The sequence below is a fragment of the Cervus elaphus genome, chromosome 20 (genome assembly GCF_910594005.1).
Source record: "Cervus elaphus chromosome 20, mCerEla1.1, whole genome shotgun sequence".
Classification (NCBI taxonomy): domain Eukaryota; kingdom Metazoa; phylum Chordata; class Mammalia; order Artiodactyla; family Cervidae; genus Cervus; species Cervus elaphus.
In genome coordinates, this window is record NC_057834.1 from 8,960,443 (window position 1) to 8,976,346 (window position 15,904).

Sequence of the window (15,904 nt, forward strand, 5' to 3'; positions counted from 1 at the left end):
TCTTTCGTGTGGCTACAGTGACCTCAGGATCCCTCTAGCCTTGAAAGAGTGTTCTTGGGGTTTCTCTGGAGGGCCATCAAGGAAATCAAGGCTCCTTTCATGTGTGATGTGCAACACGGAATTGTTCTGCACGCAGTGCAGGGAAATCGGGCCTCATCTCGGGGCGAGGGGGAAGTCTCATGGTTTTTCTCGAGTTGCTGCGGGAACCTGGGGTATATTCTCGAGTACGATGGGGATGGGCCTTCCACACACGTGCTTGTTCAGCGAAGTCAGGACTCCTGCCTAGTTGCGAGGGACAACTCGGGATTCTCCTCGAGGCTTGGCAGGGCAATTGGGACGCCTCTCCAGCTGAGGCGGGAGACCAAGTGTCCCTTTCCACGTGGCACAGGAATCCTGGGACTCCTATCAAGTTTCAGGAGGAGTCAGGCATCGTCTCCTTTGGAGGCACTGATCTCCGCGTACCTCTGGAGTTTTCAAAGGATGTGAGGCCTCCGGTCGCGATGAGGTGGGGAAGTAGGTTTCCTTGTGGTCTCCACAGAGGATTCAGACATCCTTTCGTCTTGGGAGATGCAAGACGAACCTGCATTCAAGTCACTGCAGGGATATTCGGCCTTTTTTCAAGTCAGGGTATCACGGTGTCCATTCCACTTGAGGCCGCAAACTCAGGGTCCCTCTCACATATCTAGAGCTGAGAGAAGCCTCCTCTTGAGGTGCTTGTGGTAAGGTGGTATTCCTCTGGAGTCGAAGACAGGGACTAACCTCTCAACTCGAGTTGATTTTTGGTCCACGGAGCTCTTTTGTGTGGCTACAGTGACCTCAGGATCCCTCTACCTTGAAACAGTGTTCTTGGGGTTTCTCTGGAGTGCCATCAAGGAAATCAAGGCTCCTTTGATGTGTGATGTGCAAGACGGAATTGCTCTGCACGCAGTGCAGGGGAATCGGGCCTCATCTCGCGGCGAGGGGGAAGTCTCATGGTTTTTCTCGAGTTGCGTCGGGAACCTGGGGTATATTCTCGAGTTACGACGGGGATGGCCCTTACACACACGTGTTTGTTCAGCCGCGTCAGGACTCCTGCCTAGTTGCGAGGGACAACTCGGGATTCTCCTCGAGGCTTGGCAGGGAAATTGGGACGCCTCTCCAGCTGAGGCGGGAGACCAAGGGTCCCTTTCCCCGTGCCACAGGAATCCTGGGACTCCTATCAAGTTTCACGAGGAGTCAGGCATTGTCTCCTTTGGAGGCACTGATCTCCGCGTACCTCTGGAGTTTTCAAAGGATGTGAGGCCTCCGGTCGCGATGAGGTGGGGAACTAGTTCTTTTTCTGTGGCCTCCACAGGGGATTCAGACATCCTTTCGTCTTGGGAGATGCAAGACGAGCCTGCATTCAAGTCACTGCAGGGATATCTGGCCTTATTTCGAGTCAGGGCATCGCGGTGTCCATTCCACTTGAGGCCGCAAATCAGGGTCCCTCTCACATACCTAGAGCTGAGAGAAGCCTCCTCTTGAGGTGCTTCTGGTAAGGTGATATACTTCTGGAGTCGAAGCCAGGGACTAACCTCTCATCTCGAGTTGATTTTTGGTCCACGGAGCTCTTTCGTGTGGCTACAGTGACCTCAGGATCCCTCTAGCCTGGAAACAGTGTTCTTGGGGTTTCTCTGGAATGCCATCAAGGAAATCAAGGCTCCTTTCATGTGTGATGTGCAACACGGAATTGCTCTGCACGCAGTGCAGGGGAATCGGGCCTAATCTCGCGGCGAGGGGGAAGTTTCATGCTTTATCTCGGGTTGCGGCGGGAACCTGGGGTATATTCTCGAGTTATGACGGGGATGGCCCTTCCACCCACGTGTTTGTTCAGCAACCTCAGGACTCCTGCCTAGTTGCGAGGGACAACTCGGGATTCTCCTCGAGGCTTGGCAGGGCAATTGGGACGCCTCTCCAGCTGAGGCGGGAGACCAAGGGTCCCTTTCCATGTGCCACAGGAATACTGGGACTCCTATCAAGTTTCACGAGGAGTCAGGCATCGTCTCCTTTGGAGGCACTGATCTCCGCGTATCTCTGGAGTTTTCAAAGGATGTGAGGCCTCCGGTCGCCATGAGGTGGGGAACTAGGTCTTTCTATGTGGACTCCACAGGGGATTCAGATATCCTTTCATTTTGGGAGATGCAAGACGAGCCTGCATTCAAGTCACTGCAGGGATATCCGGCCTTATTTCGAGTCTGGGCATCGCGGTGTCCATTCCACTTGAGGCTGCAATATCAGGGTCCCTCTCACATACCTAGAGGTGAGAGAAGCCTCCTCTTGAGGTGCTTGTGGTAAGGTGGTATTCCTCTGGAGTCGAAGCCAGGGACTAACCTCTCATCTCGAGTTGATTTGTGGTCCCCGGAGCTCTTTCGTGTTGCTACAGTGACCTCAGGATCCCTCTAGCCTTGAAACAGTGTTCTTGGGGTTTCTCTGGAGAGCCACCAAGGAAATCAAGGCTCCTTTCCTGTGTGATGTGCAACACGGAATTGTTCTGCACGCAGTGCAGGGGAATCGGGCCTCATCTCGCGGCGAGGGGGAAGTCTCATGGTTTCTCTCGAGTTGCGGCGGGAATCTGGGGTATATTCTCGAGTTACGACGGGGATGGCCCTTCCACACACGTGTTTGTTCAGCGACGTCAGGACTCCTGCCTAGTTGCGAGGGAAAACTCGGGATTCTCCTCGAGGCTTGGCAGGGCAATTGGGACGCCTCTCCAGCTGAGGCGGGAGACCAAGGGTCCCTTTCCATGTGCCACAGGAATCCTGGGACTCCTATCAAGTTTCACGAGGAGTCAGGCATCGTCTCCTTTGGAGGCACTGATCTCCGCGTACCTCTGGAGTTTTCAAAGGATGTGAGGCCTCCGGTCGCGATGAGGTGGGGAACTAGGTCTTTCTCTGTGGTCTCCACAGGGGATTCAGACATCCTTTCATCTTGGGAGATGCAAGACGAGCCTGCATTCAAGTCACTGCAGGGATATCCGGCCTTATTTCGAGTCAGGGCATCGCGGTGTCCATTCCACTTGAGGCCGCAAACTCAGGGTCCCTCTCACATACCTAGAGCTGAGAGAAGCCTCCTCTTGAAGTGCTTGTGGTAAGGTGGTATTCCTCTGGAGTCGAAGCCAGGGACTAACCTCTCATCTCGAGTTGATTTTTGGTCCACGGAGCTCTTTCGTGTTGCTACAGTGACCTCAGGTTCCCTCTAGCCTTGAAACAGTGTTCTTGGGGTTTCTCTGGAGTGCCACCAAAGAAATCAAGGCTCCTTTCATGTGTGATGTGCAACACGGAATTGTTCTGCATGCAGTGCAGGGGAATCGAGCCTCATCTAGTGGCGAGGGGGAAGTCTCATGGTTTTTCTCGAGTTGCGGCGGGAACCTGGGGTATATACTTGAGTTACAACGGGGATGGCCCTTCCACCCACGTGTTTGTTCAGCGACGTCAGGACTCCTGCCTAGTTGCGAGAGACAACTCGGGATTCTCCTCGAGGCTTGGCAGGGCAATTGGGACGCCTCTCCAGCTGAGGCGGGAGACCAAGGGTCCCTTTCCTTGTGCCACAGGAATCCTGGGACTCCTATCAAGTTTCACGAGGAGTCAGGCATCGTCTCCTTTGGAGGCACTGATCTCCGCGTACCTCTGGAATTTTCAAAGGATGTGAGGCCTTCGGTCGCGATGAGGTGGGGAACTAGGTCTTTCTCTGTGGTCTCCACAGGGGATTCAGACATCCTTTCATCTTGGGAGATGCAAGACGAGCCTGTATTCAAGTCACTGCAGGGATATCCGGCCTTATTTCGAGTCAGGGCATCGCGGTGTCCATTCCACTTGAGGCCGCAAAATCAGGGTCCCTCTCACATACCTAGAGCTGAGAGAAGCCTCCTCTTGAGGTGCTTGTGGTAAGGTGGTATTCCTCTGGAGTAGAAGCCAGGGACTAACCTCTCATCTCGAGTTGATTTTTCGTCCACGGAGCTCTTTCGTGTTGCTACAGTGACCTCAGGATCCCTCTAGCCTTGAAACAGTGTTCTTGGGGTTTCTCTGGAGTGCCATCAAGGAAATCAAGGCTCCTTTCATGTGTGATGTGCAACACGGAATTGTTCTGCACGCAGTACAGGGGAATCGGGCCTCATCTCGGGGCGAGGGGGAAGTCTCATGGTTTTTCTCGAGTTGCGGCGGGAACCTGGGGTATATTCTCGAGTACGATGGGGATTGGCCTTCCACACACGTGCTTGTTCAGCGAAGTCAGGACTCCTGCCTAGTTGCGAGGGACAACTCGGGATTCTCCTCGAGGCTTGGCAGGGCAATTGGGACGCCTCTCCAGCTGAGGCGGGAGACCAAGGGTCCCTTTCCCCGTGCCACAGGAATCCTGGGACTCCTATCAAGTTTCACGTGGAGTCAGGCATCGTCTCTTTTGGAGGCACTGATCTCCGCGTACCACTGGAGGTTTCAAAGAATGTGAGGCCTCCGGTCGTGATGAGGTGGGGAACTAGGTCTTTCTCTGTGATCTCCACAGGGGATTCAGTCATCCTTTCATCTTGGGAGATGCAAGACGAGCCTGCATTCAAGTCACTGCAGGGATATCCGGCCTTATATCGAGTCAGGGCATCGTGGTGTCCATTCCACTTGGGGCCGCAAAATCAGGGTCCCTCTCACATACCTAGAGCTGAGAGAAGCCTCCTCTTGAGGTGCTTGTGGTAAGGTGGTATTCCTCTGCAGTCGAAGCCAGGGACTAACCTCTCATCTCCAGTTGATTCTTGGTCCACGGAGCTCTTTCGTGTTGCTACAGTGACCTCAGTTTCCCTCCAGCCTTGAAACAGTGTTCTTGGGGTTTCTCTGGAGTGCCATCAAGGAAATCAAGGCTCCTTTGATGTGTGATGTGCAACAGGGAATTGCTCTGCACGCAGTGCACGCTTTCGGGCCTCATTTTTCGGCGAGGGGGAAGTCTCATGGTTTTTCTCGAGTTGCTGTGTGAACCTGTGGTATATTCTCGAGTTACATTGGGGATGGCCCTTCCAACCACGTGTTTGTTCAGCGACGTCAGGACTCGTGCCTAGTTGCGAGGGACAACTCGGGATTCTCCTCGAGGCTTGGCAGGGCAATTGGGATGCCTCTCCAGCTGAGACGGGAGACCAAGGGTCTCTTTCCACGTGCCACAGGAATACTGGGACTCCTATCAAGTTTCACTAGGAGTCAGGCATCGTCTCCTTTCGAGGCACTGATCTCCGCGTACCTCTGGAGTTTTCAAAGGATGTGAGGGCTCCGGTCGCGATGAGGTGGGGAACTAGGTCTTTCTCTGTGGTCTCCACATGGGATTCAGACTGCCTTTCATTTGGGAGATGCAAGACGAGCCTGCATTCAAGTCACTGCAGGGATATCCGGCCTTATTTCGAGTCAGGGCATCGCGGTCTCCATTCCACTTGAGGCCGCAAACTCAGTGTCCCTCTCACATAGCCAGAGCTGAGAGAAGCCTCCTCTTAAGGTGCTTGTGGTAAGGTGGTATGCCTCTGGAATCGAAGCCAGGGACTAACCTCTCATCTCGAGTTGATTTTTGGTCCACGGAGCTCTTTCGTGTTGCTACAGTGACCTCAGGATCCCTCTAGCCTTGAAACAGTGTTCTTGGGGTTTCTCTGGAGTGCCATTAAGGAAATCAAGGCTCCTTTCATGTGTGATGTGCAACACGGAATTGCTCTGCCCGCAGTGCAGGGGAATCGGGCCTCATCTCACGGCGAGGGGGTAGTCTCATGGTTTTTCTCGAGTTGGGGCGGGAACCTGGGGTATATTCTCGAGTTACGACGGGGATGGCCCTTCCACCCACGTGTTTGTTCAGCGACGTCAGGACTCCTGCCTAGTTGCGAGGGACAACTCGGGATTCTCCTGGGGGCTTGGCAGGACAATTAGGACGCCTCTCCAGCTGAGGCGGTAGACCAAGTGTCCCTTTCCATGTGCCAAAGGAATCCTGGGACTCCTATCAAGTTTCACGAGGAGTCAGGCATCGTCTCCTTTGGAGGCACTGATCTCCGAGTACCTCTGGAGTTTTCAAAGGATGTGAGGCCTCCGGTCGCGATGAGGAGGGGAAGTAGGTTTCCTTGTGGTCTCCACAAAGGTTTCAGACATCGTTTCGTCTTGGGAGATGCAAGACGAGCCTGCATTCAAGTCACTGCAGGGATATTCGGCCTTATTTCGAGTCAGGGCATTGTGGTCTCCATTCCACTTGAGGCCGCAAACTCAGGGTCCCTCTCACATACCTAGAGCTGAGAGAATCCTCCTCTTGAGGTGCTTGTGGTAAGGTGGTATTCCTCTGGAGTCGAAGCCAGGGACTAACCTCTCATCTCGAGTTGATTTTTGGTCCACGGAGCTCTTTCGTGTTGCTACAGTAACCTCAGGATCCCTCTAGCCTTGAAACAGTGTTCTTGGGGTTTCTCTGGAGTGCCATCAAGGAAATCAAGGCTCCTTTCATGTGTGATGTGCAACAGGGAATTGCTCTGCACGCAGTGCACGCTTTCGGGCCTCATTTTTCGGCGAGGGGGAAGTCTCATGGTTTTTCTCGAGTTGCTGTGTGAACCTGGGGTATATTCTCGAGTTATATTGGGGATGGCCCTTCCAACCACGTGTTTGTTCAGCGACGTCAGGACTCGTGCCTAGTTGCGAGGGACAACTCGGGATTCTCCTCGAGGCTTGGCAGGGCAATTGGGATGCCTCTCCAGCTGAGACGGGAGACCAAGGATCTCTTTCCACGTGCCACAGGAATCCTGGGACTCCTATCAAGTTTCACGAGGAGTCAGGCATCGTCTCCTTTGGAGGCACTGATCTCCGCGTACCTCTGGAGTTTTCAAAGGATGTGAGGGCTCCGGTCGCGATGAGGTGGGGAACTAGGTCTTTCTCTGTGGTCTCCACAGGGGATTCAGACATCCTTTCGTCTTGGGAGATGCAAAACGAGCCTGCATTTAAGTCACTGCAGGGATATCCGGCCTTATTTCGAGTCAGGGCATCGCGGTGTCCATTCCACTTGAGGCCGCAAACTCAGGGTCCCTGTCACATAGCTAGAGCTGCGAGAAGCCTCCTCTTGAGGTGCTTGTGGTAAGGTGGTATTCCTCTGGAGTCGAAGCCAGGGACTAACCTTTCATCTCGAGTTGATTTTTGGTCCACGGAGCTCTTTTGTGTTGCTACAGTGACCTCAGGATCCCTCTAGCCTTGAAACAGTGTTCTTGGGGTTTCTCTGGAGTGCCATCAAGGAAATCAAGGCTGCTTTCATGTGTGATGTGCAACACGGAATTGCTCTGCACGCAGTGCAGGGGAATCGGGCCTCATCTCGCGGCGAGGGGGAAGTCTCATGGTTTTTCTCGAGTTGCGTCGGAAACCTGGGGTATATTCTCGAGTTACGACGGGGATGGCCCTTACACACACGTGTTTGTTCAGCGACGTCAGGACTCCTGCCTAGTTGCGAGGGACAACTCGGGATTCTCCTCGAGGCTTGGCAGGGAAATTGGGACGCCTCTCCAGCTGAGGCGGGAGACCAAGGGTCCCTTTCCCCGTGCCACAGGAATCCTGGGACTCCTATCAAGTTTCACGAGGAGTCAGGCATCGTTTCCTTTGGAGGCACTGATCTCCGCGTACCTCTGGAGTTTTCAAAGAATGTGAGGCCTCCGGTCGCGATGAGGTGGGGAACTAGGTCTTTCTCTGTGGTCTCCACAGGGGATTCAGACATCCTTTCGTCTTGGGAGATGCAAGATGAGCCTGCATTCAAGTCACTGCAGGGATATCCGGCCTTATTTCGAGTCAGGGTATCGCGGTCTCCATTCCACTTGAGGCCACAAACTCAGGGTCCCTCTCACATAGCTAGAGCTGAGAGAAGCCTCCTCTTGAGGTGCTTGTGGTAAGGTGGTATTCCTCTGGAGTCGAAGCCAGGGACTAAGCTCTCATCTCGAGTTGATTTTTGGTCCACGGAGCTCTTTCGTGTTGCTACAGTGACCTCAGGATCCCTCTAGCCTTGAAACAGTGTTCTTGGGGTTTCTCTTGAGTGCCATCAAGGAAATCAAGGCTCCTTTCATGTGTGATGTGCAACACGGAATTGCTCTGCACACAGTGTAGGGGAATCGGACCTCATCTCGCGGTATGGGGGAAGTCTCATGGTTTTTCTCGAGTTGCGGCGGGAACCTGGGGTATATTCTCGAGTTACGACAGGGATGGCCCTTCCACACACGTGTTTGTTCAGCGACGTCAGGACTCCTGCCTAGTTGCGAGGGACAACTCGGGATTCTCCTCGAGGCTTGGCAAGGCAATTGGGACGCCTCTCCAGCTGAGGCGGGAGACCAAGGGTCCCTTTCCACGTGCCACAGGAATCCTGGGACTCCTATCAAGTTTCAGGAGGAGTCAGGCATCGTCTCCTTTGGAGGCACTGACCTCCGCGTACCTCTGGAGTTTTCAAAAGATGTGAGGCCTCCGGTCGCGATGAGGTGGGGAGCTATGCCTTTCTCTGTGGTCTCCACAGGGGATTCAGACATCCTTTCGTCTTGGGAGATGCAAGACGAGCCTGCATTCAAGTCACTGCAGGGATATCCGGCCTTATTTCGAGTCAGGGCATCGCGGTGTCCATTCCACTTGAGGCCGTAAATCAGGGTCCCTCTCACATACCTAGAGCTGAGAGAAGCCTCCTCTTGAGGTGCTTCTGGTAAGGTGATATTCTTCTGGAGTCAAAGCCAGGGACTAACCTCTCATCTCGAGTTGATTTTTGGTCCACGGAGCTCTTTCGTGTTGCTACAGTGACCTCAGGATCCCTCTAGCCTTGAAACAGTGTTCTTGGGGTTTCTCTGGAGTGCCATCAAGGAAATCAAGGCTCCTTTCATGTGTGATGTGCAACACGGAATTGCTCTGCCCGCAGTGCAGGGGAATCGGGCCTCATCTCACGGCGAGGGGGTAGTCTCATGGTTTTTCTCGAGTTGGGGCGGGAACCTGGGGTATATTCTCGAGTTACGACGGGGATGGCCCTTCCACCCACGTGTTTGTTCAGCGACGTCAGGACTCCTGCCTAGTTGCGAGGGACAACTCGGGATTCTCCTGGGGGCTTGGCAGGACAATTGGGACGCCTGTCCAGCTGAGGCGGTAGACCAAGTGTCCCTTTCCATGTGCCAAAGGAATCCTGGGACTCCTATCAAGTTTCACGAGGAGTCAGGCATCGTCTCCTTTGGAGGCACTGATCTCCGAGTACCTCTGGAGTTTTCAAAGGATGTGAGGCCTCCGGTCGCGATGAGGAGGGGAAGTAGGTTTCCTTGTGGTCTCCACAAAGGATTCAGACATCCTTTCGTCTTGGGAGATGCAAGACGAGCCTGCATTCAAGTCACTGCAGGGATATTCGGCCTTATTTCGAGTCAGGGCATTGTGGTCTCCATTCCACTTGAGGCCGCAAACTCAGGGTCCCTCTCACATACCTAGAGCTGAGAGAATCCTCCTCTTGAGGTGCTTGTGGTAAGGTGGTATTCCTCTGGAGTCGAAGCCAGGGACTAACCTCTCATCTCGAGTTGATTTTTGGTCCACGGAGCTCTTTCGTGTTGCTACAGTAACCTCAGGATCCCTCTAGCCTTGAAACAGTGTTCTTGGGGTTTCTCTGGAGTGCCATCAAGGAAATCAAGGCTCCTTTCATGTGTGATGTGCAACAGGGAATTGCTCTGCACGCAGTGCACGCTTTCGGGCCTCATTTTTCGGCGAGGGGGAAGTCTCATGGTTTTTCTCGAGTTGCTGTGTGAACCTGGGGTATATTCTCGAGTTACATTGGGGATGGCCCTTCCAACCACGTGTTTGTTCAGCGACGTCAGGACTCCTGCCTAGTTGCGAGGGACAACTCGGGATTCTCCTCGAGGCTTGGCAGGGCAATTGGGACGCCTCTCCAGCTGAGGCGGGAGACCTAGGGTCCCTTTCCACGTGCCACAGGAATCCTGGGACTCCTATCAAGTTTCACGAGGAGTCAGGCATCGTCTCCTTTGGAGGCACTGATCTCCGCGTACCTCTGGAGTTTTCAAAGAATGTGAGGCCTCCGGTCGCGATGAGGTGGGGAACTAGTTCTTTTTCTGTGGTTTCCACAGGGGATTCAGACATCCTTTCGTCTTGGGAGATGCAAGACGAGCCTGCATTCAAGTCACTGCAGGGATATCCGGCCTTATTTCGAGTCAGGGCATCGCGGTCTCCATTCCACTTGAGGCCACAAACTCAGGGTCCCTCTCACATAGCTAGAGCTGAGAGAAGCCTCCTCTTGAGGTGCTTGTGGTAAGGTGGTATTCCTCTGGAGTCGAAGCCAGGGACTAACCTCTCATCTCGAGTTGATTTTTGGTCCACGGAGCTCTTTCTTGTTGCTACAGTGACCTCAGGATCCCTCTAGCCTTGAAACAGTGTTCTTGGGGTTTCTCTGGAGTGCCATCAAGGAAATCAAGGCTCCTTTCATGTGTGATGTGCAACACGGAATTGCTCTGCACACAGTGTAGGGGAATCGGACCTCATCTCGCGGTATGGGGGAAGTCTCATGGTTTTTCTCGAGTTGCGGCGGGAACCTGGGGTATATTCTCGAGTTACGACGGGGATGGCCCTTCCACACACGTGTTTGTTCAGCGACGTCAGGACTCCTGCCTAGTTGCGAGGGACAACTCGGGATTCTCCTCGAGGCTTGGCAGGGCAATTGGGACGCCTCTCCAGCTGAGGCGGGAGACCAAGGGTCCCTTTCCACGTGCCACAGGAATCCTGGGACTCCTATCAAGTTTCAGGAGGAGTCAGGCATCGTCTCCTTTGGAGGCACTGACCTCCGCGTACCTCTGGAGTTTTCAAAAGATGTGAGGCCTCCGGTTGCGATGAGGTGGGGAGCTATGCCTTTCTCTGTGGTCTCCACAGGGGATTCAGACATCCTTTCGTCTTGGGAGATGCAAGACGAGCCTGCATTCAAGTCACTGCAGGGATATCCGGCCTTATTTCGAGTCAGGGCATCGCGGTCTCCATTCCACTTGAGGCCGCAAACTCAGGGTCCCTCTCACATAGCTAGAGCTGAGAGAAGCCTTCTCTTGTGGTGCTTGTGGTAAGGTGGTATTCCTCTGGAGTCGAAGCCAGGGACTAACCTCTCATCTCGAGTTGATTTTTGGTCCACGGAGCTCTTTCTTGTTGCTACAGTGACCTCAGGATCCCTCTAGCCTTGAAACAGTGTTCTTGGGGTTTCTCTGGAGTGCCATCAAGGAAATCAAGGCTCCTTTCATGTGTGATGTGCAACACGGAATTGCTCTGCACAGTGTAGGGGAATCGGGCCTCACCTCGCGGTATGGGGGAAGTCTCATGGTTTTTCTCGAGTTGCGGCGGGAACCTGGGGTATATTCTCGAGTTACGACGGGGATGGCCCTTCCACACACGTGTTTGTTCAGCGACGGCAGGACTCCTGCCTATTTGCGAGGGACAACTCGGGATTCTCCTCGAGGCTTGGCAGGGCAATTGGGACGCCTCTCCAGCTGAGGCGGGAGACCAAGGGTCCCTTTCCACGTGCCACAGGAATCCTGGGACTCCTATCAAGTTTCACGTGGAGTCAGGCATCGTCTCTTTTGGAGGCACTGATCTCCGCGTACCTCTGGAGTTTTCAAAGAATGTGAGGCCTCCGGTCGCGATGAGGTGGGGAACTAGTTCTTTTCCTGTGGTCTCCACAGGGGATTCAGACATCCTTTCGTCTTGGGAGATGCAAGACGATCCTGCATTCAAGTCACTGCAGGGATATCCGGCCTTATTTCGAGTCAGGGCATCGCGGTGTCCATTCCACTTGAGGCCGTAAATCAGGGTCTCTCTCACATACCTAGAGCTGAGAGAAGCCTCCTCTTGAGGTGCTTGTGGTAAGGTGGTATTCCTCTGGAGTCAAAGCCAGGGACTAACCTCTCATCTCGAGTTGATTCTTGGTCCACGGAGCTCTTTCGTGTGGCTACAGTGACCTCAGTTTCCCTCTAGCCTTGAAACAGTGTTCTTGGGGTTTCTCCGGAGTGCCATCAAGGAAATCAATGCTCCTTTCATTTGTGATGTGCAACACGGAATTGCTCTGCACGCAGTGCAGGGGAATCGGGCCTAATCTTGCGGCGAGGGGGAAGTCTCATGGTTTTTCTCGAGTTGCGGCGGGAACCTGGGGAATATTCTCGAGTTACGACGGGGATGGCCCTTCCACACACGTGTTTGTTCAGCGACGTCAAAACTCCTGCCTAGTTGCGAGGGAAAATTCGGGATTCTCCTCGAGGCTTGGCAGGGCAATTGGGACTCCTCTCAATCTGAGACGGGAGACCAAGGGTCCCTTTCCACGTGCCACAGGAATCCTGGGACTCCTATCAAGTTTCACGAGGAGTCAGGCATCGTCTCCTTTGGAGGCACTGATCTCCGCGTACCTCTGGAGTTTTCAAAGGATGTGAGGGCTCCGGTCGCGATGAGGTGGGGAACTAGGTCTTTCTCTGTGGTCTCCACAGGGGTTTCAGACATCCTTTCATTTGGGAGATGCAAGACGAGCCTGCATTCAAGTCACTGCAGGGATATCCGGCCTTATTTCGAGTCAGGGCATCGCGGTCTCCATTCCACTTGAGGCCGCAAACTCAGTGTCCCTCTCACATAGCTAGAGCTGAGAGAAGCCTCCTCTTGAGGCGCTTGTGGTAAGGTGGTATGCCTCTGGAATCGAAGCCAGGGACTAACCTCTCATCTCGAGTTGATTTTTGGTCCACGGAGCTCTTTCGTGTTGCTACAGTGACCTCAGGATCCCTCTAGCCTTGAAACAGTGTTCTTGGGGTTTCTATGGAGTGCCACCAAGGAAATCAAGGCTCCTTTCATGTGTGATGTGCAACACGGAATTGCTCGGCCCGCAGTGCAGGGGAATCGGGCCTCATCTCACGGCGAGGGGGTAGTCTCATGGTTTTTCTCGAGTTGGGGCGGGAACCTGGGGTATATTCTCGAGTTACGACGGGGATGGCCCTTCCACCCACGTGTTTGTTCAGCGACGTCAGGACTCCTGCCTAGTTGCGAGGGACAACTCGGGATTCTCCTGGGGGCTTGGCAGGACAATTAGGACGCCTCTCCAGCTGAGGCGGTAGACCAAGTGTCCCTTTCCATGTGCCAAAGGAATCCTGGGACTCCTATCAAGTTTCACGAGGAGTCAGGCATCGTCTCCTTTCGAGGCACTGATCTCCGAGTACCTCTGGAGTTTTCAAAGGATGTGAGGCCTCCGGTCGCGATGAGGAGGGGAAGTAGGTTTCCTTGTGGTCTCCACAAAGGATTCAGACATCCTTTCGTCTTGGGAGATGCAAGAGGAGCCTGCATTCAAGTCACTGCAGGGATATTCGGCCTCATTTCGAGTCAGGGCATTGTGGTCTCCATTCCACTTGAGGCCGCAAACTCAGGGTCCCTCTCACATACCTAGAGCTGAGAGAATCCTCCTCTTGAGGTGCTTGTGGTAAGGTGGTATTCCTCTGGAGTCGAAGCCAGGGACTAACCTCTCATCTCGAGTTGATTTTTGGTCCACGGAGCTCTTTCGTGTTGCTACAGTGACCTCAGTTTCCCTCTAGCCTTGAAACAGTGTTCCTGGGGTTTCTCTGGAGTGCCATCAAGGAAATCAAGGCTCCTTTCATGTGTGATGTGCAACACGGAATTGCTCTGCATGCTGTGCAGGGGAATCGAGCCTCATCTCGCGGCAAGTGGGACTACTCATGGTTTTTCTCGAGTTGCGGCGGGAACCTGGGGTATATTCTCGAGTTATAACGGGGATGGCCCTTCCACCCACGTGTTTGTTCAGCGACGTCAGGACTCCTGCCTAGTTGCGAGGGACAACTCGGGATTCTCCTCGAGGCTTGGCAGGGCAATTGGGACGCCTCTCCAGCTGAGGCGGGAGACCAAGGGTCCCTTTCCACGTGCCACAGGAATCCTGGGACTCCTATCAAGTTTCAGGAGGAGTCAGGCATCGTCTCCTTTGGAGGCACTGACCTCCGCGTACCTCTGGAGTTTTCAAAAGATGTGAGGCCTCCGGTTGCGATGAGGTGGGGAGCTATGCCTTTCTCTGTGGTCTCCACAGGGGATTCAGACATCCTTTCGTCTTGGGAGATGCAAGACGAGCCTGCATTCAAGTCACTGCAGGGATATCCGGCCTTATTTCGAGTCAGGGCATCGCGGTCTCCATTCCACTTGAGGCCGCAAACTCAGGGTCCCTCTCACATAGCTAGAGCTGAGAGAAGCCTTCTCTTGTGGTGCTTGTGGTAAGGTGGTATTCCTCTGGAGTCGAAGCCAGGGACTAACCTCTCATCTCGAGTTGATTTTTGGTCCACGGAGCTCTTTCTTGTTGCTACAGTGACCTCAGGATCCCTCTAGCCTTGAAACAGTGTTCTTGGGGTTTCTCTGGAGTGCCATCAAGGAAATCAAGGCTCCTTTCATGTGTGATGTGCAACACGGAATTGCTCTGCACAGTGTAGGGGAATCGGGCCTCACCTCGCGGTATGGGGGAAGTCTCATGGTTTTTCTCGAGTTGCGGCGGGAACCTGGGGTATATTCTCGAGTTACGACGGGGATGGCCCTTCCACACACGTGTTTCTTCAGCGACGGCAGGACTCCTGCCTATTTGCGAGGGACAACTCGGGATTCTCCTCGAGGCTTGGCAGGGCAATTGGGACGCCTCTCCAGCTGAGGCGGGAGACCAAGGGTCCCTTTCCACGTGCCACAGGAATTCTGGGACTCCTATCAAGTTTCACGTGGAGTCAGGCATCGTCTCTTTTGGAGGCACTGATCTCCGCGTACCTCTGGAGTTTTCAAAGAATGTGAGGCCTCCGGTCGCGATGAGGTGGGGAACTAGTTCTTTTCCTGTGGTCTCCACAGGGGATTCAGACATCCTTTCGTCTTGGGAGATGCAAGACGATCCTGCATTCAAGTCACTGCAGGGATATCCGGCCTTATTTCGAGTCAGGGCATCGCGGTGTCCATTCCACTTGAGGCCGTAAATCAGGGTCTCTCTCACATACCTAGAGCTGAGAGAAGCCTCCTCTTGAGGTGCTTGTGGTAAGGTGGTATTCCTCTGGAGTCAAAGCCAGGGACTAACCTCTCATCTCGAGTTGATTCTTGGTCCACGGAGCTCTTTCGTGTGGCTACAGTGACCTCAGTTTCCCTCTAGCCTTGAAACAGTGTTCTTGGGGTTTCTCCGGAGTGCCATCAAGGAAATCAATGCTCCTTTCATTTGTGATGTGCAACACGGAATTGCTCTGCACGCAGTGCAGGGGAATCGGGCCTAATCTTGCGGCGAGGGGGAAGTCTCATGGTTTTTCTCGAGTTGCGGCGGGAACCTGGGGAATATTCTCGAGTTACGACGGGGATGGCCCTTCCACACACGTGTTTGTTCAGCGACGTCAAAACTCCTGCCTAGTTGCGAGGGAAAATTCGGGATTCTCCTCGAGGCTTGGCAGGGCAATTGGGACTCCTCTCAATCTGAGACGGGAGACCAAGGGTCCCTTTCCACGTGCCACAGGAATCCTGGGACTCCTATCAAGTTTCACGAGGAGTCAGGCATCGTCTCCTTTGGAGGCACTGATCTCCGCGTACCTCTGGAGTTTTCAAAGGATGTGAGGGCTCCGGTCGCGATGAGGTGGGGAACTAGGTCTTTCTCTGTGGTCTCCACAGGGGTTTCAGACATCCTTTCATTTGGGAGATGCAAGACGAGCCTGCATTCAAGTCACTGCAGGGATATCCGGCCTTATTTCGAGTCAGGGCATCGCGGTCTCCATTCCACTTGAGGCCGCAAACTCAGTGTCCCTCTCACATAGCTAGAGCTGAGAGAAGCCTCCTCTTGAGGCGCTTGTGGTAAGGTGGTATGCCTCTGGAATCGAAGCCAGGGACTAACCTCTCATCTCGAGTTGATTTTTGGTCCACGGAGCTCTTTCGTG